General features: G+C 43.2%; 1 pseudogene; it reads left to right on the top strand.

Annotated features, from left to right (window-relative positions):
- Positions 1-27,848, top strand: part of LOC115791158 (NACHT, LRR and PYD domains-containing protein 12-like) — a 1,329,445-nt pseudogene that overhangs the window by 1,237,458 nt on the left and 64,139 nt on the right.

The following is a 27,848-nucleotide window of genomic DNA, read 5'->3' on the forward strand; positions in this document are numbered from 1 at the left end:
AACCCTCAAGTTTGCTTTTGTTTTTTTTGGTTTTTTTGCTTCTTTGTACGAATTTGGGGACATTGTTCAAGAGGAGCCAATTGAGTTACTAAAAACTTTTAAAAAAATAACTAACAATATTAGACCTAATAAAAATATCAGGCCAAGATTGACAGAGTTATGGCATTTTTTTAATAACAATCTCTGGGCTGCAGCTCTATCTGGTGGCAGATGGCTGCAATATTTAGAACAATCATTTATGGCTAACCGACTCATACCGATTTGTGACAATATTCACAATTAGTCATCTCGTCGACTAGTTGCACACATCCCTAACTCAGATATATTGTTACTTTGTGTGTCTGCAGTCTGTCAGGCTGTCTGATCACAGAGGAAGGCTGTACTTCTCTGGCCTCAGCTCTGAGCTCCAACCCCTCCCATCTGAGAGAGCTGGACCTGAGCTACAATCATCCAGGAGACTCAGGAATGAAGCTGCTGTTGGTCAGACTGAATGATCCACGCTGGAGACTGGACACTCTCAGGTATGGAGAGGATGTCTGATAGAGGAGGAAGAGCTGGAAGCATTTCCTGTGTCCTTCACTCACTTCCTGTTTGTGACATAAATAATCACACATGTAGGAAGATCTTTCCTTTGCTCACAAAAACTCTTGTAACTGAACAATAAGGGATCTTAAAGCAGGGGGTCTCCAAAGACAACTTATCTAGGAGCTGCTTGTATATTTAACAGTGTAGTATTTCAGGAAATATCATGTGTCCCTCTGACCCTGATTCAGATTACATATATTTAGTCTACGCTTGTACAAACAGTGGAAAATGGGGAAACTGTTAGGCTAGCTTGACCAAAAGAAAAAAACTGAACGATGGAAATTTAATAATCAAAACTGTGGTAGAAATTTACAACTACAGGGAGACTGGTTAGTTACTCGTCAAACTTGACCCCGCTGCTTTCAATAATTATAGACCAATATCTAAATTACCATTCTTATCTAAGATACTGGAAAAGGTTGTTGCTAAGCAGCTTACTGCCTTTCTGGAACAACATAATATCCTGGATAAATTTCAATCTGGCTTTCGTAGAGCTCATTCTACTGAGACAGCTCTCCTTAGAGTCTCCAATGATGTTCTGTTGAGTAGGGATGCAGGAGAATGTTCCGCTGTATTGATGTTGGATCTTTCTTCTGCTTTTGACACTGTAGACCATGAAGTTTTACTTGATAGACTACATCGCTGGGTGGGTATATCTGGATCTGCCCTGAAATGGTTTACTTCATACTTGTCAAATCGATGATTTCACATGGCAGTTTCTGATTTCAGATCCGACTCTGCTTATCTTGCGTATGGCATCCCCCAAGGTTCTGTTTTGGGCCCTCTGCTCTTTCTGTTATATTTGCTCCCTTTGAGGCATGTTCTAAACACTTTTGAGGGAATATCGTACCACTGTTATGCTGATGACATCCAGCTGTGTATTTCTTTCAAGCATGAACATGTCTCAAAGCTGCAGGTACTAATAATGTGTTTAAAATCCATTAAAAGCTGGCTAGCCGAAAATTTTCTTCAACTTAATGAGGACAAAACTGAAATTCTGATCTGTGCTCTGGATAGATCTGTCTCTAATATAATGATAGCCCTTGGTCCTCTTGCTAAATTCGTTAAGCCTTCTATTAGGAACCTTGGGATAACCTTTGACCCTGCCTTTATGCTTGACTCTCATGTTAAATCGTTGACGCATTCTTGTTTCTTCCACCTTAGGAATATTGCTAAGCTTACCTCCATCATATCTCATTCTGAACTTGAGATGGTTATTCATGCATTTATATACTCTCGCCTGGACTATTGTAATGCGTTGTTTACCTGTCTTAGCAAACATTCCCTGGAGCGTTTACAGGCTGTTCAGAATGCTGCTGCTAGGCTTCTGACCAAATCTTCCAAATATTCCCACATCACCCCACTTCTGATTCAGTTACAATGGCTAACTGTGAAATTTAGAATAGAGTTTAAGATTTTGGTACTTACATTTAGAGCTCTTCACGAGCAAGCCCCATTGTATATCAGTGAACTCCTTCACTTATATACTCCTTCTAGGTCACTGCGGTCATGTGATCAGGGATTTCTGTCTGTGCATTCTACAAGACTGAAAACCAAAGGAGACGAAGCTTTTGCCTCAGTGGCTCCCCGTCTCTGGAACTCTCTCCCTGTCCATCTTAGAGCGGCGGACTCACTGATGACTTTTTAAAGGTCTTTTAAAAACACATCTTTTTAGCTTGGCATTTGTTTAATTTGTTTTTAATTTGTTTTTATTATTCTTTGTCCTGTTGTGAAGCACTTCGTAACATCTGTTTTGAGAGGTACTATATAAATAAAGCTTTACTTACTTACCTTCTTCATCAGTAACAGTACTTGACATAAATTTAGCCTGTTTGTAGCCATGGAGGCCAGACTCAGTGAATTGTGATCCATAAAATGCAGAGATGAGGTTCTGGACCACTACCCCAGTCTCCCAGTGCAGTGACAGCCAGATCTTCATTTCCATGTTGCCGTGGCAAGTCAACCAAGACAGCCCTACAACATTCAGAGCCTCCAGGAACTCAGGGCAAATCTCATCCATCCCAGGGGCCATGCCACCAAGGAGTTGTTAACCACCTCAGTGATGGACAAGTCATGGCTGTCATCCCCAGACTCTGCTTCCACTACAGCAGGCATGTCAGTTGGATTAACGAGGTCTTTGAAGCATTCCTTCCACCACCTGACTATAGCCTCAGTTGAAGTAAGCAGCGCCCCATCCCCACTTGTTGGATTGTGATTTTAGGCGTCCCCATGGTCCTTTTTGCCCGAAATGTGGTGGGGTCCCAGTAAACCTATGTTGTGCAGGGTAAATGGTTCCACTGGTGGATCTTCAGTAGTGGGCTGTTGGAATCACTCTTTGTCTGGTCCCTCACCCAGGACCAATTTACAAAAGGAGACCCTACCATTGGTAAAAGCCCCTGGACAACATGGCTCCTAGGATGACACACAAACCCCTCCACCACTATAAGATGGTGATTCATGGAGGGGAAATCTTTTTTTAAAAGTTTGTTCCTCTATTTAGAAAATCTCCCTATGAAGCTATTCATCAATGAACAGTGTGTGTATGAGAGTGATGTAATATCCATGTGTGCATGCTGACAGAGACTGTGCTGCTCTGACCCCCCTCCTCCTTTCAGGGCGGAGCCTGCTGGAGTGCGATGGCTGATCCCAGGTCTGAGGAAGTGTAAGTGTGTTTTTAATGTGATTGATGAAAACAAAGCAGCACACATTCAACCATCTTCAAACTGTCACATCACTCATTCACATCTCTGATGTCAGGAGTCATCATCAAAGTGTCAATCAATGAACAGATGATGGATCAATAACTGCAGCTGGATTGTGTTTGTTCTCTCCATCAGATTCCTGTCAACTCACAATCGACACAAACACAGTACAGACAACCCTCCAACTGTCTGACAACAACAGGAAGGTGACACGTGTGAAGGAGGTTCAGTCATATCCTGATCATCCAGACAGGTTTGATTGCTGGGCTCAGCTGCTGTGTAGAGATGGTCTGACTGGTCGCTGTTACTGGGAGGTCGAGTGGAGAGGAAGGATTGACATATCGATGAGTTACAAAGGAATCAGAAGAAAAGGAGACAGTTATGACTGTGTGTTTGGAGAAAACAATCAGTCCTGGAGTCTGAAATGCTCTGATGAAGGTCCTGATTCTGTCAGGCACAATAAAAAAGTAACATCCATCTCCTCCTCCTCCTCCTCCTCCTCCTCTGTCTCTAACAGAGTAGCAGTGTATGTGGACTGTCCTGCTGGCACTCTGTCCTTCTACAGAGTCTCCTCTGACACTCTGATCCACCTCCACACCTTCAACACCACATTCACTGCACCTCTTTATCCTGGGTTTTGGGTGTATCCTGGTGGCTCAGTGTGTGTGTGCTGAGCTGAGTGTAAAGAGCGTCCTCCTGTTAGAGAAACACTCTGACTGTTGAACAGATAGTTCAGTCTGTACATGTCTGTCTCTTTCACTCACAAACACGTTTTCACATTCATGGATTCAATCAGTTGATGTTTGAAACTGTTCTCAATGATTCCTTGTAAACTTCTTCCTCTTCAGTCCTTTAAAGATGGATGCTGCCATTATTCCAGGATCCACATGTTGTTTTTCTGTCTTTTTCCACTCAAAGCTTCACAGTGAATATCAGGATGTTGTGTTTCTCTGAAGCTCACTTCACAGCCAGCTTCACACCCAGACACTGTTTGTACAGCATTGAACAGTGAAGGTCCTGATGATGCTGCCACAGAGAATCTGCTCAGGTTGGGTTGGACCCTTTGTCCTGCTTCCCTCATGGTCATCCTGTGGACCAGGACATGATGTACAATGGTTTCCCGTATCTCATTGGTGATGACGCTTCTCGGTCGTCCTCGTCTGCCACCTCTCACACACACTCTTCCTCCTCTGCCTCTGTGTGTGTGTGTGTGTGTGTGTGTGTGTCCATTGTAGATGCACATGTGCACCTGCACACTCCACTGACTTTGATCCCGCCCAGTTGGTCCGGTCACATCATTGGACACGTGTGTTAATTTGTGAGTGTATCAGCTGACAGTGGTGTTGTAGTTGTGCTTTCATTCTGCTGTCAGTGTTTAAGGTTCACACATGTACAGTGTGTTTAGTGCCTGAGAGTGTTTGCTGTTTCACTAAAAACAGTGTCTGAGAGACTGAACTGTGTTGGAGGTTTGACAGCAGAGAGTGATTAGAGAAGCTGTTTTACGCCTCTGTGGGTTTGAGTTTTATCCAGTTTAGGGATATGAAGGCTGTGTCTTAGACACCTGTTAAATTCAAGAGCTGGTTCTCAGCTGGTTTTCACATGTTTTTGATGTCAAAATAAAAAATATTTAGATTCAAACATTGAAATGTGTTGCTTTCTTCTACTTTGTTTGAAACACTATTTGTTTTATAGCAATTAAAAAATAGTGCAATTAAAGTATGAGAAAATCTAATAGTTGTTTTAAGAAATGGTTTTAAGTAGTAATAAAAATTTATATTTAAGTTCCAAATAATCATTTTAAGTTTGACTACACAAAAGAAATTGCATGAATTTGTATTACTTCATATAGATTACAATGACATCTAAAGATGCTTCACCTTCATTCACCTTAAGTGAACGTAGCCTTGGCCAGAAGGAGCCGATGTCATCAGGCGGTAACCATCATTCACTGGGCGTTTCAACCCTCAGCTCCAGCACCCTCTCGATGTTGGGTTGGCAGTGAGGGCCAAATCATTATGTCACGGTGGGGGCTGTGTGCTGGGAGGGGTGGACCCAAACGCAGGACGCACGCAGACTTGATAAAACGATTTTATTTTCAGATGTTCGACATGCTACAGGACCGTGACACATTAGCCCTCTCCTCCTTCTGGTTTCCAGCTTGACTCCTCTCTCCTGCTCCATAACCAGCACGGGGCTCCTTCTGCTGTCTCCTCCCGTCCTGTGAACTGCTACCTTTCTCTCCTGTCACTCCAATGGCTGTGAGCATTCTCCACAGTGACTGGGCTTGGAATCCTCTACAGCCAACCTGGACTGGGAGCAGCCATGCCTGCCATCCTTTCCCCTGCAGTCTTGCAGGAGATCCTGGTATTTGGTGCTTTTCCTTTCTTTACCTTTCTTATTTTTTTTTTTAAGCCTGTCATATCTGGTAGTTTTTGCAATCAGAACGATGATCCGAATGCACTGATGTACCAAACATATTTGCTTTTTACAAGGACAGCTCTGTAAGTTTTCTGTAGGCTATTCTTCTTAATGTTTGTATTTTTATTTTTTATTTAGTTATTTATGACAGGCAATAAGGAAGGGGATAAAAAAGAGGGATAAAAAACAGAGAGAGAAAAGGGGGGGAGGGGCAATTGGGAAAAAGGAAAAAAAGAAAAGAAGATATACACACATACACACAATTTTGCTGTTTTGTTTTTTTTTTTGTTTTTTTGGATGGATGGATGGATGGATGGATGGATGGATGGATGGATGCATGGATGGATCTAAAAACAGTTTAGAAAAATAAAACATACATATATGCAGAAATGAGTTTCCTTCGAAGGGTGGCTGGCCTCTCCCTTAGAGATAAGGTGAGGAGTGCGGCCATCCGGGAGGGGCTCAGAGTAGAGCCGCTGCTCCTCCACATCGAAAGGAGCCAGTTGAGGTGGTTCAGGCATCTGATTAGGATGCCTCCTGGCCGCCTCTTGGGTGAGGTGTTCCAGGCATGTCCCACCGGGAGGAGGCCCCGTGGTAGACCCAGGACACGCTGGAGGGATTATATCTCTCGGCTGGCCTGGGAACGCCTTGGAGTCCCTCCAGATGAGCTGGTGGAGGTGGCTGGGGAGAGGGAAGCCTGGGCTTCTCTGCTTAGGCTCCTGCCCCCGCGACCCGGCCCCGGATAAGCGGGAGAGAATGGATGGATGGATGGATATATGCTGTTTGCAGTAATGTGTATGCACCTCTGTCATTGAATGTACTCAATAATGAGGGCAAGAAACTGCAACCATGCCCCCTGTGATCCAGAGGCAAATAGGGAAGGACCCAGGGGACCCAGGCCATCCACAGCCACTAGGAGCAGGCACTTTTCCTTTCAAAGGCCTGTTCACACCCCTCTTCCCGTGGGACTGTAAGTTCTATGAGGATGATCTTTTTTCCCTCTTCAGACCAAAGTACCACATCTGGCCTCAAGGTTGTCTGGACAACCTGGGGGATCTGCAGCCTTCTTCCCAATTCAACCTTCCTTTCCCAGCTTCGGCCTTTTGTAGCAGGCTGTTCCTTGTTATTGTTGTGCTTGGTGCCCCCCCCCCCCCCCCCCCCCCCCCCCACACACACACACAAACTGGATTAATGTTTTTTCTGGGGTGGTTGGCATTTCTTGTTTCTCTCCTGCTCCAGGATGTTAGCAAGAGTCATGAGCACCTTGTCATAGCGCCACCTATACCTTCCTTGGGTAAGTGCTGTTTTACACCTGGACAGGATGTGCGCCATGGTGTCCCTTTCCCCACAGAGCTTGCAGAGCGGGTCCTCTCTCATGCCCCACTTGTACAAATTTACCAGAGTCTGGAGTGAGTCATAAACTGATCTCAGCGGGAAGGAAATGAGAAATGACTCCAGTCTCTACAGTTCCGCCCAACCTACCTTCCTTTTGGGGAGGTCCCATTTGGTCCAGACTCCTTGGGAAGCCAATGACACTTCCCTTGATCTTCTTTCTTCTTTCTCCAGGTTCTGTACCTGCTCCTGGATCATAGCTCTTCTGTCACTGTTGTCTGCCGTCCCCCACTGTTGGAAATGGGAAGTTCCAAGGCCCTGTCTTCGTAAGCATGGTGCTCCAATAATGTCCCATAGCTTCAGGATACTTTCAGCTTGTGTAACAGATGAGCCAGCTGCCCACTTGCATCCTGATTTTGTGATGGTACATGATTATAATACAGTGAGTATACTACTTTCTATGTGTTTAATACTGTGTAACCATTCATTTCCCTTACATCGAATTATTTTAGGTAAATCATCATCGAACAATATGCAAAAATGGAGGGGGTGGATGGGTGGTTGTTGTCCAAGTCTATAGGTCTATATCACAGCACTGAGGGCTGTACAGAGACTCAGTCTACAGCTGATGATGATGATGATGATGATTATGAGGTAAACTGAATCAGAAACAAAATGGTATAAATTGTTACAGATGTGTAAATTTAGTGTAACAGTGATCCTGCTGCACTGCTTTGTCCCTGTTCATACATGTCTATTCAAATATTTGTGTGCTAACATATACCTTTAAAAGCTGTTTTTAATGGTGATTTGATTTTGTAAAATGTATCAAAGTGCATCCCTGTCACACACAAACAGTAACACACTCAAGTGTGAGACAGCCATTAAAGGCTGAAGTGTCAGTGAGTGTCACAGTTTAGATCTATAGAAAGCTTCTCTCTTCATATTGGAACAAATCCATGAAGTGAAATATTGATCTTTGATCGTTTTGTGTGCTCACCATCGGGCTGGCAGGGTGACATATGTCTGTTACACATTCATCACCTGTGGACTTGGATCAAGGCTCCAGTGATCTCATTGATTTCACTTCATTTACCTGCACTTTGATACGTATATATTTTTTACACCACACATTGTTTGCAGGGCAGAAAGCAATGGTAGTGGAATGATGTACGTTTACTTCATGACAAAGTGTGGAATTTTATTGTTGGTTCCAGAGTTCAATATTATTGGTAATAGCAATGATGTTCAGTGTGTCTATTCTTTGCTTGAAACTGTTTATTTATTTGAGCAGTCTTTGTGAAATCTATTGTGGTTTATGTCAACCTGTAGAATTAATCCCCTTTTTCCGCTTTCTGTTTTATCTAAAGTTTTCACAGTGCACAACAAATTACTAGAATGGAAATCAAAAATTAAGCACCTGTCGAGACTCTCCGTTTATTGACCCCGAGGGCAACTACAACATGTTTAAAGCCTATACATGCTAATATCTGCATATGGACACTATGACTTCAGGCAATCATAAAGTACAGAAATAGAACATCTAAATGGAAACACAAAGTCAACCAAAATATTTCCAACAAAGAATCCCAAATAAAGAGAGATTCAGGAAACTCTGACCTCAGTGAGGGTGAGTCCTGTATATTTGCTTCTTCTTTACTTCTAAATTGGACCTGGGCCCACTGGATCCTTATGTTAAGCCTGTTGTAAATAACCTTGGTGTGAAAATAGACTCTGATTTCAAACTGGACAAACAGATCACTTGAAATATTTAAAACACAGAACCTGTAAAGTTGATCCACTGAACCTATGAAGTTCACTCACTGGTGGGGAGGCTACCACAGTTACAGGAGAGTCAGGAAAAACATGACAAAGGCAACACGTCCTCCCATGTAAATTCAGAGGTGGGAATGAGTCATAACTCCAGGCACCAGGAGATGCCAGGCTAAAAAGACAGGAACAACATTATTTTCCAGCAATTCCCCATTTCCAAAACAACTGCAGTCTCACCTGGACTCCAGCTCTACGCCCCCTTTTCCTCTTTCCCACCAAAGCTCCAGCAGTGCTGACAATCACCACCAGGTAAGCAGACGCAAACAAGACAACACCTGTTCCCTCTCTGCTGCTTACCACAAGTGAATCATGCTGTTCTTGGTAATATAAAAAATTAATTTGGGAGGAGTTGACTGTCACCACCAATACTGCAGCCATTGTCACGAAGGTCCAAAAGCTCCTCCACCCACTCAGGAAAGCAGGTCTTTCCACCGTCAACTTCCCCACCTTCTAAAGAGGCACAATTGAGAGTAATCGGATAAGAAATACTTTTTTCGTATTAACAGTTCATCTGCATATTTTAACTTCCATACTGCAGTTTTTCCCTGTGTGAAACAAACAGGGTGGATGGAGCAGCTACAAAGTTCTCTTTTCTTCACTTACTGATCAGCTGGTTGATGAAGGATCTTTGGACGCTAGAAAAACATTAGATTGTTTTTAACTTTTTTTTTTTTTTAATTTAACTTGGCCGCGCAGTGGTTAGCACTGCTGCCTCACAGTTAGAATACCACATGGAAGGCCTGGGTTCAATTCCACCTTGGCCACCTCTCTCTCTGTGTGGAGTTTGTGTGGGTATCCTCCGGGTACACCAGTTTCCTCCCACAGTCCAAAGACATGCACTTACTGGGGTTGGTTAACTGGAAACTCTAAATTGCCCATAGGTGACTCACTCTGTGTTAGCCCTGTGACAGGCTGGCGACCTGTACAGGGTGTACCCTCCCTCTCACTCTATGTCAGCTGGGATAGGCTCCAGCCCCCCTGCGACCCTGAACAGAATAAGCAGAAGTGAATTTATAACTTATTTGCACTGCTTCGTTCCAGGCAACACACCATTTTGTTTCTTTAATGCCTGAAACTGCAGAAGTGACAATAAAGAATCCTGAATGTGAATGTCAGCATCTGCTTTTCCATGTAAGTCTGTTTAAAGTTTTGAATGAGCAAATTCATGTTGATTGTCAAACTACAATGATAAATACCAGTTTGTAGACTGGTCAGTTTTTATTATTTTAACAAGAACTGAATCTGCTCAGAGAAAAGAGAAGTGACATAACCTTACATTAAATCTGTCTACACAAAGTTAAACAGTCCTCTTATTGTGAAACTCCACCTCCTACCACCTCCTTCCTGTCTCTCTGCAGGTGAAGCCTTGGATTTCCGGGAATCAGCTCACCTGTGACGAAGTTACACGCATCGATTCTTCTGCTACTGCTCTGTTTGCAGAAACTGTAAGTTTGCTTTGTTTTAACAGTTTGTCTTTAGGAGCTTTCCTCTTTGTTCAGCTCATGTTTGATTACTTCAACTACAAACTCTGTTTTTATTTCCTGGAAGAAACCCGTCGGCTGTCCGTCAGTCTGGAAGTTTTCCTGGCTAACATCAGCTATGTGCAGTTACACTCGCTGATGGCTGAAGGCAGCTCTTCCTGCCACCATCATTCTGTGGAGGAGGCGGAGAGGAGCCGCTGCTCTCCCGCTCACTGACGCACTGAATGCGGCCTGAGCTCGGCCGGAGAGCCGCTGCTCCCATAGACATACGTAGACGCCGCATTGAGCAGGTCAGCCCTGTGACACGTCAGGGCGTCCGCCATATTGGATGTGGCAGATCCCCACTGTAAACTAATACTGTGTAAACTAATAATACTGTAAACTAAAAAATCCTCCACACAAATGCTTTGTTTTGATGCTTCATTGAATCCAACACGAGTTTCAGCCACATTTGTGACTAAAACAGACCTGCAGTACAAACTAGTGATGCGTCTTTCTGTGTCGGGGCTGCGAAGCGTGGATCGAGTAATCGAGGGAGATTTTTGTGAAGCGCGTATCGAGGCTTGTGTCGAAGCCTCGCAAGCCGGTCGTGCCACGTGACGTGACTGCTTCAGGAAAAGATTCACGGGTTCACCGTGTTCACAGTTTGTGGTATCAGGGACTGTTGTGTGTTGGTTTTCTGTCTATTTGAGCTGCTTCTTTTTTGGTGATGAACCAGCCAGAAGGAGATTTTCCCTGTCTGGGAACATTTTGAGCTGATCTCTCCTAATAATGAGTGCACATAGAATTAAATTATTACCCAGCTTCATCTGTGCCCTGTGAAAGTGTTTTTTCTGAAGCAGGTGAAATTGTTTCAAACAAAAGAAACTGACTGAAGTTCAGCTCTGTGGCAAAGCTGTTATTTCTAAATAAAAATGAATAAATAAAATGTCTCTAGTGAGCACAGTTACAAACCAAGTAACACAATCACATTTACATCACAACTCTCTACCAATTTATTTCCACTTTCCATCTTGACCCCAACATTGTATCATAAAGACAGACACCATATTATTTAGCTCAGGATTTATTTATTAACAACAAAAAATAATTTATTCTATTCAAAGCTTCACACACCAAAGCCTTGGTCTGATTATAATCACTCTGCATGTTTTACATTGACTGTCCTCTTGATGGCGCAGTAGAGCAAATGAAGCACCGTGAAGCTTCTACCCATGGGTTCACTGATTGGATGGAAAGCTTCATCTCACCATCACTACAGGAAACAGAAGCAGACGTGTGAATATGAAGCACTCCAACACTGAGCCCGTGCAGCCCCCAGTTTCTCCACAGACACACTGATAGCAGCAGCTGTGGTAGTTTAAGGTGGAGTCTGTCTGCACTCACACAGCACAGAGATTCAGAGACGCTGAGCCAAAGGAGACATTTTTCTAGCATCCAAAGCAGCAGCGCTCGTCCCTGTAACCATCATCTAAACCTTTACTGGAGCCTTCATCACAGCAGCTCATCAACAAGCTCCAACATGAAGAAGAGAGAACTTTGGAGCTGCTCATCCACCACTGTTTGCTGCAGATTTCTCTCTGTGGGAAACAAAGATCCACAAGTTCAAATCTGAACTTGGACAACTTTAACTTAGTCTGAGAGCAGGTTTGAATCAGCTATGCAGGGGGCATTTGGGGGGGGGGGGGGGGGTATTTTAAGGCTTTAGGAACATTATTTTGAAGATTTAACTTAATATCATTTCACATGCCATGTTTCTGCTCATCAGTCATCATTCAATAATTCTCTCCACTGACACTGAAATGAAGCAGGAAAGAAGCAGCACACATGATGAAAGGTTGATGTGAGCATCAATGATGTGTGTTTCCTCTGCAGGTGAAGGTAGAAAGTGTGTGTGAGCTGGTGTGAATTCAGCAGCATGGATCAGTGTGAGGACAGAGAGGAGGGAGTCCCTCCCTCTAAAACCACTCTGTGTGGGGAACATGAGAGCCAGACCAAAGCTCAGAGGTGAGATGACCATCTCTAACTGTCCATGACTCTTCTCCATGTCACAGCTCAGCACTCACATCACTGCTGCATCATTGTTCACAGGAACCAACCTGGACCTGGACCTGAACCTGAACCTGGACCTGAACACAGCCATGTGTCCTTAAAGAGGGACCGGTCTAAAGATTACCCCATGAATTTTAAAGAGGAGCGTGGATCTGCTGCAGAGAGGTGAGCTGCCAGTAACATGAACTCTTTGATTTAACTGCTTGATGTTGTTGGATAGAAACTGCAGTGCAAACACGTCGTTCCTTCAATCCCATTGAAACTGTCTCTGAAAAACAAGCCTTTGGTTTCTAAAGAGCTGAAAATCCACTTCAGCAAACAGGAAGTGAAACCTGTTCCAGGTGGGCGGTCCCACCACCTGTCACTCTCATCAGACAGCAGTCAGTTTAACACACAGTGAAGATACCACAAACGCACATCTACAGCAGCTGTATATTTAAAAGTTGGTTTGTTTTCCTAAAGTGAACTAAAGCAGAACTGAGTGCACCCTTTTCTGGGGTTTAGAATAATGAAGAAGCCAGAAACACACAGTCCCAGTATCTTTTTTCCAGTACAACAATCCAGTATTCACATTGTTTCAGACCAGAAGAAAACAGTGTGTGGAGAATGTTGTCATGTTTCCTCATATTGTTGTTACTCTGATGTGATGTGAGAATTGTGGCCTCCAGCTAAAGCTAAGCTACAGAGTTTATCTGTACTCGGATGGATGGAGACCAGTCCAGTGCTGCCTGTCAGACTGTGACAGTCTCCACCCAGATGAACCTGTGACTCAGCTGCACCTGCACTTCCTGTTTCATGTTCAGTCCATCTCTGCAGCTCTCACTGTGTTTATGCCTCACACAGAAACTAGCAGAGCAATCAGATGTTTGTCTCAGCTTTATTCTACTTAGGACCATTTTAGACAGTTATTCACAAAACTAAATTATATTAACAGAACATGATGTTGTTACACTAACAGAATATTAATAGCTTCTAATGAAGCAAAGTATTACTTTGTTATGGAATGCATTTATTTTTATCCTAACTATCAGCAGTGGTGGTTTTTTAAAAAGCTATAATTTTACATATGGTTTGATTAATAGTATAAACAAACCATGAAGGCACTGCATGGTGAGAGAAAGGAGTCTAAACCTTAAACCAGTTAAAGGTTTTCTGTCCTGACTCATTATATTATTACAGTAAAATCAGCCTACATACAGTAACTGTGGCTGAGCTCTATCTGAGTTTAGATGCCATGAACTGATGTCAGGTTGAGCTGTTCTCAGCTCTTTCACTCTGACCAAAAAAAGAAGCACCCCAGTTTCCTCATAGATATCACTTTTACTCATAAAATCAGTCTGACCATCAAATATGACTCAAACTCTGGTTACTGTTTCTTTTCATTTTCTAAAAACATTCAAACCATTTTCCCCTCATAGTGAATCTTTAAAGTTTACCCACAATGCACTTTTTGAAGTTTTCTCCAGTGAATTATCAGAAAACATCAGAATTTTCATTTTCAGTGTGAAACATGTCTGCCCTAAATCTCCTGTCAGACTGCAGCAATTCCACGATTCAGTCAGCGCTCTTTAATAAAGTCCAGCAGGAACATAAAATAAGGTGGAGATTAAATTTTGTTTCCAGTTAATCTGAAAAATCAGGTAAGCACACTGATGAACACACAACTTAAACATAACCAAATTAGGACTTCAGCACTATGCAGCCATTTCTTCAGGGACACCAACTGAGTGTGCAGAGTGTGTGTCCAGTGATACCAATGTCTTTTGGGTCTGTTTGATTAGCATGCCCAGACCTCCTGAGGGCAGATCAGAAGTTACTGTGTTAAGGTTGACAATCATAGGAGCATGTATTAAAATAAGCATTTAGGGTTTCAACATTTTAAAGATGTTTTCTTGCATACAGCAGGTAAAATAAGTATTGAACACATCACCAGTAAATATAATTCTAAAGGTGTTATTGACATGAAATTCTCACCAAATGTTGGTAACAACCTTTGTAATCCACACATGCAAAAAAAAAAAAATAATTAAACCATAGATATGCTTTAATCTAGTAATAATGAGAAATGACACAGGGAAGAAGCACTGACTTCATACAAAAGCCTTTGTTGTTGATGACAGCTTCGAGACGCCTCCCGTATGGAGAAACTATCACATCTTAGGCTACGTTCACACTGCAGCCTGAAGTGACCCAATTTCTGATTTTGTTTTTGCGTGGTCGTTCACATTTCCACATATATGCGACTTGGATGTGATCTGTGTGTGAACAGCAGACAAACCTAAAAGTGTCCTGCATGCGCAGTAGAGGACGCGATAACGTCACACGTAGCGAGCGCGCTCAGTGTTTTCGGAAGTTGGTTTTCCTTCCTCGTCCGCGTAACGGGATGCAGAATAGTGACGTTTGTCGAGTATCAATGAGGTGCAGGTCAGATACGTATCGGATTTAGAACCACATATCCAAGTGGCCTGGGTCACATTTGAAAAAATTGGATCTGTTGTTCAAACTGCCATGAAAAGATCAGATACAGGTCGCATGAGGGCAAAAAAATCTGAATTGGGTCACTTCAGGCTGCAGTGTGAACGTAGCCTAAGATGTGATTTTGGCTCATTCTTCCACATAAACACTCGTTAAATCCTGAATGTTTTGTGGGCTATGAGCTCTGAGTTTTAGTTCCTTCCATAGAGTTTCAGTTGGATTCAGGTCAGCTGATTGGCTGGCCATTCTAGCGGCTTTATTTTCTTTCTCAGAAACCAGTTGAGAGTTTCTTTGGCTGTGTTCGGGATCATTGTCATGCTGAAATGTCAACCCTCATTTCACCTTCATCATCCTGGTAGATGGCCGCAGATTTTTATCAAGAATGTCTCGGTACATTTTTTCCATTCATCCTTCCTTCAGTTAAACGAAGCAGTGCCGTATGATGAAAAACAGCTCCACACCATGATGTTCCCATCGACCAACTTCACTGTTGGTATGCTGGTTTTGGGGTGATATGCAGAACATTTTGACCTCCAAACATTTTCAGCCAGTTTCCCAGTCATGGTTTAAGCATGGTCCTAGACTAAAAGGAAAAAGTCAATGAAGACCACAATAGGAAAAAGAATTTAGTCCAGGATTAGACATAATCCCTGTACGGGAAACTGGGCCAGTGTGTATTATATCATCCAAGAAGTTCAGGTTTGGTCTGATCTGACCAGGCTATATTCTCCCAGTATTTCACAGGCTTGCGTACATGTTCAGCAATGCAATTCAGCAAACTTTAAATGCACTTTTCCTTCAGCAGTGGAGTCTTGTGTGGTGATCATGCATACAGACCATGGTGGTTGAGCGCATTACTAATTGTTTTCTACCTGCTGATTCCAGGTTTTTCTGTTGCTCTTTGCACGTGGTCCGTGGCTCTTGGATAACTCTTCTGGTAATTCTTTTCAATCCTCTGAAATTTTGCACGAAGCAAGTGGTTGTGGCTGGTTTATGGTTAAATGATGTTCTTTCCACACTGGATTATTGACCCTTTGGTAGTTTAGAAATTCTTCTGTAACCAATGCCATCAGTATGTTTTGCACCAATAAGGTTGCAAAGGTCTTGAGAGAGCTCACTGGTATTACACAATATGAAATGTTTCTTGTGGTACTTTTGTAATGAGACTCATTTTTTAGGCCATCAGTGGGGACTGAATGAGCTAATATTAATTTGTATTAAGTGGCAGGATTGCTGTCTAATTACTGATAGATTTAGCTGGTGTCATGACTTTCCATGTCTTTTTTGCACCTCCCTTTCTTCATGTGTTCAGTATTTATTTACTGTGTCATTTCTCATTATTACACAAAACCTAATTTATGGAAATCTATGGTTTAACTTCTTTGCATGTGTGGATCGGATGGGTTGCTAAGAACATCTGGTGAGAATTTCATGTCAAGCGCCTATTTATTTACTTAAAAAAATTGGTGACATGTTGAAAACTTATTTTTATTTACTTATTTTACCCACTATTGGTAGTACAGTAAATGTTCTGTGTGCCATGCAGACTGTATCCTGTGTTTATCAGGTGAAAGCTGGATAAACTAAACTACCCTGGAAATCAATCCATCTTTGCATCTATGAACGTGACTAGATGGTAAAATATATTTTGAATACAAGGAAAAACTTGACATGCTGGAAATCAGTAGGAAAAAACAGACTAAATGTTGCCTGATATATCTGAGATGAAGTTATCTGAGATCTAGCATGCAATAGAAAACTTCATGATCTTCATCCTCTGCGTGAACTAATTCTTGATGGTTCCTCCACAGAGTGGACCAGCAGAGCTCAGAGGGTCCCAGAGGTCAGTCTGCCCAGCTGCATCAAACACAGCTGGACTCCATATTTCAGGTCTGTACATGTACAACAACTACTGTTACATCTATTCTGCTCACAGTCATCTCCATGCTGCTCTTTGGAGACCAGTGGATTGTCAGTGTGTCCAACATGGATCTGATGTTTGGCTCCATGATTTCAGTCTGATTGGCTCATTCATAAAGTATTCTGTTCCAGCTGCTGGAGGACAAGATCATCACATTTGTGAAGGATGAGCTGAAGACGATCCAGAAGATCCTGAGTCCAGATTACCCAGAATGCTTAGAGAGGGAGGATGGAGAGCAGAGGAGCAGCAGAGAGGCATTAGTGAAGATCACACTGGACTTCCTGAGGAGAATGAAGCAGGAGGAGCTGGCTGAGCGTCTGCAGAGCAGTAAGAGGATTTCTCTGAAGATTGAAGCTGCTGGATGACTGAGACATTTACTGAAGTTTAAAGAGATTAAACAGCATGGATTCAAACAGGCATTCTTTATGGAGATGAAATAGTCACATCTATTTGGTAAAACATTAACCGATGTTCTTTATTCATTCAGAACATCGTGCTGCAGTTTGTGGACGTGAACTTAAATCTGCTCTGAAGAAGAAGTTCCAGTGTGTGTTTGAGGGCATCGCTAAAGCAGGAAACCCAACCCTCCTGAATCAGATCTACACAGAGCTCTACATCACAGAGGGAGGGGCTGCAGAGGTCAATGAGGAACATGAGGTCAGACAGATTGAAGCAGCATCCAGGAAACCAGACAGACCAGAAACAACAATCAGACAAGAAGACATCTTTAAAGGCTCACCTGGAAGAGATGAACCAATCAGAACAGTGCTGACAAAGGGAGTGGCTGGCATTGGGAAAACAGTCCTAACACAGAAATACACCCTCGACTGGGCTGAAGACAAAGCCAACCAGGACATCCAGTTCATGTTTCCACTGACTTTCAGAGAGCTGAATGTGCTGAAAGAGGAAAAGTTCAGCTTGGTGGAACTTGTTCATCACTTCTTCACTGAAACCAAAGAAGCAGGAATCTGCAGCTTTGAACACTTCCAGGTTGTGTTCATCTTTGATGGTCTGGATGAGTGTCGACTTCCTCTGGACTTCCACAAAACTACAATCCTGACTGACCCTAGAAAGTCCACCTCAGTGGATGTGCTGCTGACAAACCTCATCAGGGGGAACCTGCTTCCCTCTGCTCACCTCTGGATAACCACACGACCTGCAGCAGCCAATCAGATCCCTCCTTGGTGCATTGACATGGTGACAGAGATCAGAGGGTTCACTGACACACAGAAGGAGGAGTACTTCAGGAAGAGATTCAGAGATGAGGAGCAGGCCAGCAGGATCATCTCCCACATCAAGACATCACGAAGCCTCCACATCATGTGCCACATCCCAGTCTTCTGCTGGATCACTGCTACAGTTCTGGAGGATCTCCTGAAGACCACAGAGGGAGGAGAGCTCCCCAAGACCCTGACTGAGATGTACATCCACTTCCTGGTGGTTCAGGCCAAAGTGAAGAAGGTCAAGTATGATGGAGGAGCTGAGACAGATCCACACTGGAGTCCAGAGAGCAGGAAGATGATTGAGTCTCTGGGAAAACTGGCTTTGGATCAGCTGCAGAAAGGAAACCTGATCTTCTATGAATCAGACCTGACAGAGTGTGGCATCGATATCAGAGCAGCCTCAGTGTACTCAGGAGTGTTCACACAGATCTTTAAAGAGGAGAGAGGGCTGTACCAGGACAAGGTGTTCTGCTTCATCCATCTGAGTGTTCAGGAGTTTCTGGCTGCTCTTCATGTCCATCTGACCTTCATCAACTCTGGAGTCAGTCTGCTGGAAGAACAACCAACAACCTCCCAGAAGTCTGAAACAGGAGAATCTGCAGAGAAATCCTTCTACCAGAGTGCTGTGAACAAGGCCTTACAGAGTCCAAATGGACACCTGGACTTGTTCCTCCGCTTCCTCCTGGGTCTTTCACTGCAGACCAATCAGAGTCTCCTACAAGGCCTGCTGACACAGACAGGAAGTAGCTCACAGACCAAACAGGAAACAGTCCAGTACATCAAGAAGAAGCTCAGTGAGAATCTGTCTGCAGAGAAAAGCATCAATCTGTTCCACTGTCTGAATGAACTGAATGATCGTTCTATAGTGGAGGAGATCCAATGGTACCTGAAGTCAGGAAGTCTCTCTACAGATAAACTGTCTCCTGCTCAGTGGTCAGCTCTGGTCTTCATCTTACTGTCATCAGAAGAAGATCTGGATGTGTTTGACCTGCAGAAATACTCTACTTCAGAGGAGGCTCTGCTGAGGCTGCTGCCAGTGGTCAAAGCCTCCAACAAAGCTCTGTGAGTAAATGTGTGATCATCCATTTATAACATAAATGTTGTAATTGGTGCTGCCCCCTTAACAAAACTTAAAAATATTGAAATAAATGATCATCAGCACTAAATCAAGTATATGATCCTTTTAATTCAGGGGTCATCAACTACACTTGTCCAAGGGCCGGAATTTTTCTCGTCAGAGTGTGAGGGGCCAAATGCTCTTGTAAAGTAAAATAAAATTAATATTTTATCCTTAGTAATATATTATATTATATTTGGTATTTCAATTTTCCTTTCAAATTTATACTATTTTTAATGGTGTGATAGGCAAGTCTTGCACTTTCTGTCATGTTGACGGATGTTTGGAGACACCTCAGTTGTGTGCAGTTGTTCTCATTATAGATTTTTTTTTTTTTTTAACTGAATATAGGAGCACATGGCAGCACAGTGTCTGTGTGGGTTTCCTCCCACAGTCCAAACACATGCAGTTACTGGGGTTAGGTTAATTGGTCACTCTAAATTGCCCATAGGTGTGAATCTCTGTGTTGGTCCTGCGACAGGCTGGCGACCTGTACAGGGTGTACCCTGCCTCTCACCCTATGATAACTGGGATAGGCTCCAATGAATGAATGAATGCAAAAGGTGCCAATATCAGACTATGATAAAAAGATTTTGACATAGATTCACACAGTTCAACTGCGGTGGCACAAAATGGCAGCACATTTATTTTAACAAGTGTAGAAGCTCTGAATCGGTTGCTAATGAGACGAGGACACTTGCTCTGGTCACCACAGCTTTTATTTGAATCCCCCCTTTAAAATGGGGAACGAGGGGCATTAGTTTGGGGGACACAGCCAGGCTACACTCTCTGTAAGACGTGGATGAAAGAAACACCGATGATTTAAAATCTATTATTTCACAGGCTGGAAACAGATACAACCCTATTAACATCATCTTTATAATGCTTATTGCAGTAATTACATATTTTCAAAGTCTATTAACACAGTCTTTTCAGCTGCTAGCTTAAGTTACCAGCAGTGAGTGGAGGAACACATCTTACCATCACAAGCTGCTTGTCTCCTCTGAGCGAGAGACAGGGCAGCTGTGACACATGTAGCTGGGGTGTGTCACGCCATTTAACCTGTTATCTGGCAAGGGCCCGCCCGCGGGCCCTCTGTAGCGATTTCCGACTTTGAAGCCTCATAGCGTCACAGTAACGCTGCCGTTCGCCCTTACGATGCTTTTATATGACAGGCTAGACCCTCAGAATTGGATTGACACCTCATTTGTCCAATCATGTTATGAAATGGGTTCTCCAGAGCCAATAATAATAAAATCCGAAACCACAGATGTATAGCCAATAAAATTCCTGACACGTGGGTATATGGCGCTATGGGGTGGGCTTTCATATGAAACCATAAACTGCCTGCGTAACCAGTGCGTCTTCCATGCCTGAAACTGAGCAGGAAGTGAGAGCCTGTGTGCAGTCGTGCGTAAACAGCGTTTACAAAGCTTTTTCTCGCCAACGGATTGTCGGAATGCATCAAAAACAGACTATATTTATTCAACGAAGTGACGAAATGACTCACGAGAGTGGATTATTGTTTATTAGAGGATTTACTCGCTGATTCGACCGGTTTTACGGAATCTCCCGAACGAACAGCTGTACTCCAACGGTGAACCACGGTACGTGTTACGTTTTATTCTCAGCTCGTTGTCGTATTATATGCCGTTTAGATGTAATAAGGATGAGGAGGACAAAGGCTCAGAGCTTTTTTTGACCAGTTAAGTGTCTAAAGTTTTATAGAAAGCTTGATGCTTTGTGGTGGGCTTTGTGTACACTTTGTTTGTGGGGGTGGGGGGGGGGCTGTAAGTTGTGTATCAGAGAAGGACTATTGGGAGGATTGTGTTTTTTTATTTTATGTGTATATGTAGTGTTTACATTTACTGTAACTTTTGATCAATATATAATTTATTTGTTTTGTGTGTGTGAAGGAATCACTGAAAATAGACTGGGGGGGGGTTGTGAATGAAGGCCTAACATTTTCCTTCTTTTACAAATTAGGCAACCTCTGATTTATATGTCTATAATTATAATTAATTTGTACTATCAGTAACTTTGTGTATATCAGAGGATTCCTCAGGGTAGTATCTTTGATTAGAGCCCTTAATGATGACTGTATGTTGAAGCATTGATGAGTTACAGCCATTTGAAGTTTGTACAACAAAGGCTGCTCACATGTGGCACTTGGCCATCTCCAAATGGCACAAGCAAGACCACACCTGAGATCAACACACAAAAACCTTTACAAAACAGTAGGTTTTTGTGCTATCTTGATAATATTTGAAATCCACGGTAAAAAGACTTCATTCTACAGCTTCATTATATTTTCCAATCCATACCTTCTACACTCTGTGTGTAATTAGATAAAAACTAACAGGAAAAATCCAGGCGAGGTAAAAATTGTCTAATTTTTCTGTGTTCCAAACTTAATAGCTACATACTCATTGCAGTTAAAGCATTTTTGACTGCAGAAACGAAAAATATAGCTTGTCTTCTTTACAAAGAGACCAAGCTTTTGCATGTACTCCAAAGAGTTCAGGAACAGCAGCTGATTTAATTTGGGTATGCTTTTTCAGGCGTTTTTGCTGATTTATCAGCTGCCAGTTAAGGGGTTAAAAAGCCAACACACACTATAAAATAATGGAAGTGGCAACAAGGCAATAAATCAATGCATTTAGAGAGGAGCCAGGTGCAGATCCAGAGGCAGGAAGGAAGTGAGAAAAAGGAGCGTTTATTGGGCCAAATGCAAAAGTCCAAAATGAGGAAACACAAAGTCCATCAAAGAGAAATCCAAAGCAGGCGCAGGAAAAGAGGACAGGATATCCACTGGGAGCTACCTGCAAACCATATAGTCAATGGGCCATAATTTTAACCATAATTTTTAAAAAGTTACATGTCTGTAGATGATATTTTGATATGATAGCCCTTCCAAAGTGGGAGCTTAGTCACAGTTATCAGCTCATGAATTTAACAACCCCTTAAGAAAAATGTTGTTTTTTTTTGACACTGTGTATATCTGGTTTAGGCTCGTGGTACAGACATTTATCAAAGGTCTAGAATATAGTGTTTAGTATCATTTTAAAGGGAACCTTCATGGCTTTCATTTGAGCCAGGGTTTGGATCTCTCTGACCAACGTAGAGGTCAGTAGATCTCTCTAAACCACAAATAATACAAAATTTCCAATCATTTTCAGATAAACTAAATATTTTCTTTTAGCCCTGTGGCATCCAGGGACATCAGGGACAACCACTGCAATACTAGCAGGGCATGCTCCTGATGAGGTGGTGGTCTCCTTAGGGATCTCCTCCCAGACCTGGACTAAAGCATCTGCCAACCCCTGGACAGTCTGTGGTTGGTGGATGGAGCGAGACATGATGTCCCTGATGTGCTCAATTGGATTCAGGTCTGGGGAACGGGCGGGCCAGTCCATAGCTTCAATGCCTTCATCTTGCAGGAACTGCTGACACACTCCAGCCACATGAGGTCTAGCATTGTCCTGCATTAGGAGGAACCCAGGGCCAACCACACCAGCATATGGTCTCACAAGGGGTCTGAGGATCTCATCTTGGTACCTAATGGCAATCATGCTACCTCTGTCGAGCACGTGGAGGGCTGTGCGTCCCTCCAAGGAAATGCCACCCCACACCATTACTGACCCACTGCCAAACCGGTCATGCTGAAGGATGTTGCAGGCAGCAGATCGCTCTCCACGGCATCTCCAGACTCTGTCACGTCTGTCACATGTGCTCAGTGTGAACCTGCTTTCATCTGTGAAGAGCACAGGGCGCCAGTGGCGAATTTGCCAATCCTGGTGTTCTCTGGCAAATGCCAAGCGTCCTGCACGGTGTTGGGCTGTGAGCACCACCCCCATCTGTTTACGTCGGGCCCTCATACCATCCTCATGGAGTCGGTTTCTAACTGTTTGTGCAGACACATGCACATTTGTGGCCTGCTGGAGGTCATTTTGCAGGGCTCTGGCAGTGCTCCTCATGTTCCTCCTTGCACAAAGGCAGAGGTAGCGGTCCTGCTGCTGGGTTGTTTCCCTCCTGCGGCTTCCTCCACGTCTCCTGGTGTACTGGCCTGTCTCCTGGTAGCGCCTCCAGCCTCTGGACACTACGCTGACAGACACAGCAAACCTTCTTGCCACAGCTCGCATTGATGTGCCATCCTGGATGAGCTGCACTACCTGAGCCACTTGTGTGGGTTGTAGAGTCCGTCTCATGCTACCACGAGTGTGAAAGCACCACCAACATTCAAAAGTGACCAAAACATTAACCAGAAAGCATAGGTACTGAGAAGTGGTCTGTGGTCCCCACCTGCAGAACCACTCCTTTATTGAGTGTGTCTTGCTAATTGCCAATAATTTCCACCTGTTGTCTATTCCATTTACACAACAGCATGTGAAACTGATTGTCAATCAGTGTTGCTTCCTAAGTGGACAGTTTGATTTCACAGAAGTTTGATTTACTTGGAGTTATATTGTGTTAAGTGTTCCCTTTATTTTTTTGAGCAGTGTATGTTGTGCAAAAGCTAATCCTGATTTTAGCCATGCTAATATTGTGTCTCAGCTTGTTTTAGTCTCTTCTTTTTATTGATACACTGAACAGTAAACAGTGGAGCCACACTTTGACTTTATGCATTCATTGCCATGAAAACCAATACAACTGTTTCAAAGCACTGACAGATCCAGGATCAGTCCAGATCATCAGTGGTTTGATCCACATATGGATTGAAGTGTATGTGTGAAAATGTTGGCCTGTTCCTTTATCAGTGTGTAACAGTGTGTGTATGAGAGTGATGTAATGTCCATGTGTGCATGCTGACAGAGACTGTGCTGCTCTGACCCCCCTCCTCCTTTCAGGGCGGAGCCTGCTGGAGTGCGATGGCTGATCCCAGGTCTGAGGAAGTGTAAGTGTGTTTTTAATGTGATTGATGAAAACAAAGCAGCACACATTCAACCATCTTCAAACTGTCACATCACTCATTCACATCTCTGATGTCAGGAGTCATCATCAAAGTGTCAATCAATGAACAGATGATGGATCAATAACTGCAGCTGGATTGTGTTTGTTCTCTCCATCAGATTCCTGTCAACTCACAATCGACACAAACACAGTGAACAGAAAACTACAACTGTCTGACAACAACAGGAAGGTGACACGTGTGGAGGAGGTTCAGTCATATCCTGATCATCCAGACAGGTTTAATGTTTGGCCTCAGCTGCTGTGTAGAAATCGTCTGACTGGTCGCTGTTACTGGGAGGTCGAGTGGAGAGGAGACGTTTATATATCAGTGAGTTACAGAAGAATCAGAAGGAAAGGACAACGTGAAGACTGTGGTTTTGGACAGAATGATCAGTCCTGGAGTCTTTATTGCTCTGATGTTGGTCCTGTTTGTGTCTGGCACGATAAGAGACAAACATCCATCATCTCCTCCTCCTTCTCCTCCTCTGGCTCTAACAGAGTAGCAGTGTATGTGGACTGTCCTGCTGGCACTCTGTCCTTCTACAGAGTCTCCTCTGACACTCTGATCCACCTCCACACCTTCAACACCACATTCACTGAACCTCTTTATCCTGGGTTTGGGTTTACATTCTGGTCTCCTGGTTCCTCAGTGTCTCTGTGCTGAGCTGAGGGTAAAGAGCGTCCTCCTGTTAGAGCAGGGATCCTCAACTCCAGGTCTTGAGGTCCGGTGTCCTGCAGGTTTTAGATGTGTCCCTGATTCAACACACCTGAATCAAATGGCTGAATTACCTCCTCAGTCTGCAGTCAAGTTCTCCAGAGTCCCGCTAATGACTTCTGTATTTGACTCAGGTGTGTTGAAGCAGAGACGCATCTAAAACCTGCAGGACACCGGACCTCGAGGCCTGGAGTTGAGGATCATTGTGTTAGAGAAACACTCTGTTGAACAGATAGTTCAGTCTGTACATGTCTGTCTCTTTCACTCACAAACACGTTTTCACATTCATGGATTCAATCAGTTGATGTTTGAAACTGTTCTCAATGATTCCTTGTAAACTTCTTCCTCTTCAGTCCTTTAAAGATGGAAGCTGCCATTATTCCAGGATCCACATGTTGTTGTTCTGTCTTTGTCCACTCAAAGCTTCACAGTGAATATCAGGATGTTGTGTTTCTCTGAAGCTCACTTCACAGCCAGCTTCACACCCAGACACTGTTTGTACAGCATTGAACAGTGAAGGTCCTGATGATGCTGCCACAGAGAATCTGCTCAGGTTGGGTTGGACCCTTTGTCCTGCTTCCCTCATGGTCATCCTGTGGACCAGGACATGATGTACAATGGTTTCCCGTATCTCATTGGTGATGACGCTTCTCGGTCATCCTCGTCTGCCACCTCTCACACACACTATTCCTCCTCTGCCTCTGTGTGTGTGTGTGTGTGTGTGTGTGTGTCCATTGTAGATGCACATGTGCACCTGCACACTCCACTGACTTTGATCCCGCCCAGGTGGTCCGGTCACATCATTGGACACGTGTGTTAATTTGTGAGTTGCTGTGTGTATCAGCTGACAGTGGTGTTGTAGTTGTGCTTTCATTCTGCTGCCAGTGTTTAAGGTTCACACATGTACAGTGTGTTTAGTGCCTGAGAGTGTTTGCTGTTTCACAACAGAGAGTGTGATTAGAAAAGCTGTTTTACACCTCTGTGGGTTTGAGTTGTATCCAGTGTAAGGATATGAAGGCTGTGTCATAGACACCTGTTACATTCAAGAGCTGGTTCTCAGCTGGTTTTCACTTGTTTTTGAGCCTCTTATACATGAATCCACTGCAGCAGGACCTTTGAATGACTCCACTGCCATCCAATGCAGCTGAATGTAAAAAAATGCCAAGTGTGCAAAAAGACTGCCTCTGCATCTTCTAGCATTGCACACTGAGGGCTGTACAGAGACTCAGTCTACAGCTGATGATGATGATGATGATGATTATGAGTAAACTGAATCAGAAACAAAATGGTATAAATTGTTACAGATGTGTAAATTTAGTGTAACAGTGATCCTGCTGCACTGCCTTGTCCCTGTTCATACATGTCTATTCAGATATTTGTGTGCTAACATATACCTTTAAAAGCTGTTTTTAATGGTGATTTGATTTTGTAAAATGTATCAAAGTGCAGAATATTGACGTCCCTGTCACACACAAACAGTAACACACTCGGGTGTGAGACAGCCATTAAAGGCTGAAGTGTCAGTGAGTGTCACAGTTTAAATCAATAGAAAGCTTCTCTCTTCATATTGGAACAAATCCATGAAGTGAAACATTGATCTTTGATCGTTTTGTGTGCTCCCCATCGGGCTGGCAGGGTGACATATGTCTGTTACACATTCATCACCTGTGGACTTGGACCAACGCTCCAGTGATCTCACTGATCCAATGTTTCACTTCATTTACCTGCACTTTGATACATATATATATATTTTTTTTTCTCATATGATTTGCTGCTCACCTGTACACCACATACTGTTTTCAGGGCAGAGAGGAATGCCCTGTATGTCTTTGCTGTTTCCCAGCAGGAGAAACTACTCAGCACGGAGCCTGTGTGCTGAAAGGTTGAGTCATTGTAACCAGTTTCAGCATCAGTTCCTCTTTGTTCATTAAAAATGTGTCCCTTTGTTGATGTGCCAATAATGTCTGTTTAACTTGAATAAATAATTAAAAAGTTTTAATATATGTTCAAAATGGAACAAAATCAGTCAGATTATAAAGTCTCTGTTTTTTTATGGTATCCAGTATCTTTTTGGTTTGCTGAAAGCTTCATGTTTGTATTTGTCTTGCATTTTAGATGATAATGTGATATTATTGTAGATTGTCAGGCTCGTGGATGGAGGACGTGTTCATTACAGTACTGACTCTGGTCCCAGGATTGGTCCTGAGAACAAAATGATAGATGAGGAAGAAGATGAGAGAAGTCTGGCTGATTTATGAAGCTCATTTTGGTGTTTAACATGTTCCATTTGATTGTGATGTGACACTGATGTGCTCCAGTGGCTTGAAGTCAAGTAGATCAAAGCAAAGACTCTAAGATGTGCATCAGCAGGGAGGATGGTGTTCATAGAGGCTTCACTCAGTGGCAAAGACAAAGAAGGGCTCCCCTCTTGACGAACTGAATCTGACCTTAATTGAAAAAAGGAAGTGATCCTGGAGCACTAAGCAAAGAGTTTCTGACTGCTAAAGTCATGCAGTAGTTTCTCAGGTACCAAAGACCACTGAATTTATCCATAGATGTCATTTACCTGCTGTAGCATATAGTCATGAACTTTATTTAGACATGATGCAGCATTGAGAAGAGACCGTCTGAGGGCAAGAAAGGAAAGAGTCCTGTCTCCTCCATCAGTGAGCTAGAAAATGGTTCCTACAGGTCTGTAGTTCTTCACAAAGGTCCCAAACTCTGCACTTCATCAGCGTAACATCACATTTACAGTGTTTCCTTGTTTGCTGATGACATGTGGAACTGCAGCCGAAGGGTTTTCTGTTGCTCAGGGAGCACTGCCACCACGCTTCCTCACAAACTGCTCTCATCAGTTTGTTGCATCAGGAGACTTTGGCAGTCTGATGTGGAGGATCTTAAATCTGTAACCCCTGATTATAGCGCTATAAATGATACATTAATGTATCATTAATGTATCTCTGTGGGACAATAAAGGCTGTTTCTTCTTCTTCTTCTTCTTAATTATATGGGTTTGTGTATTTAATCCCTTTGTACCCGATAAG

Source organism: Archocentrus centrarchus, chromosome 2 (assembly GCF_007364275.1).
Source record: "Archocentrus centrarchus isolate MPI-CPG fArcCen1 chromosome 2, fArcCen1, whole genome shotgun sequence".
NCBI classification, from domain to species: Eukaryota; Metazoa; Chordata; class Actinopteri; order Cichliformes; family Cichlidae; genus Archocentrus; species Archocentrus centrarchus.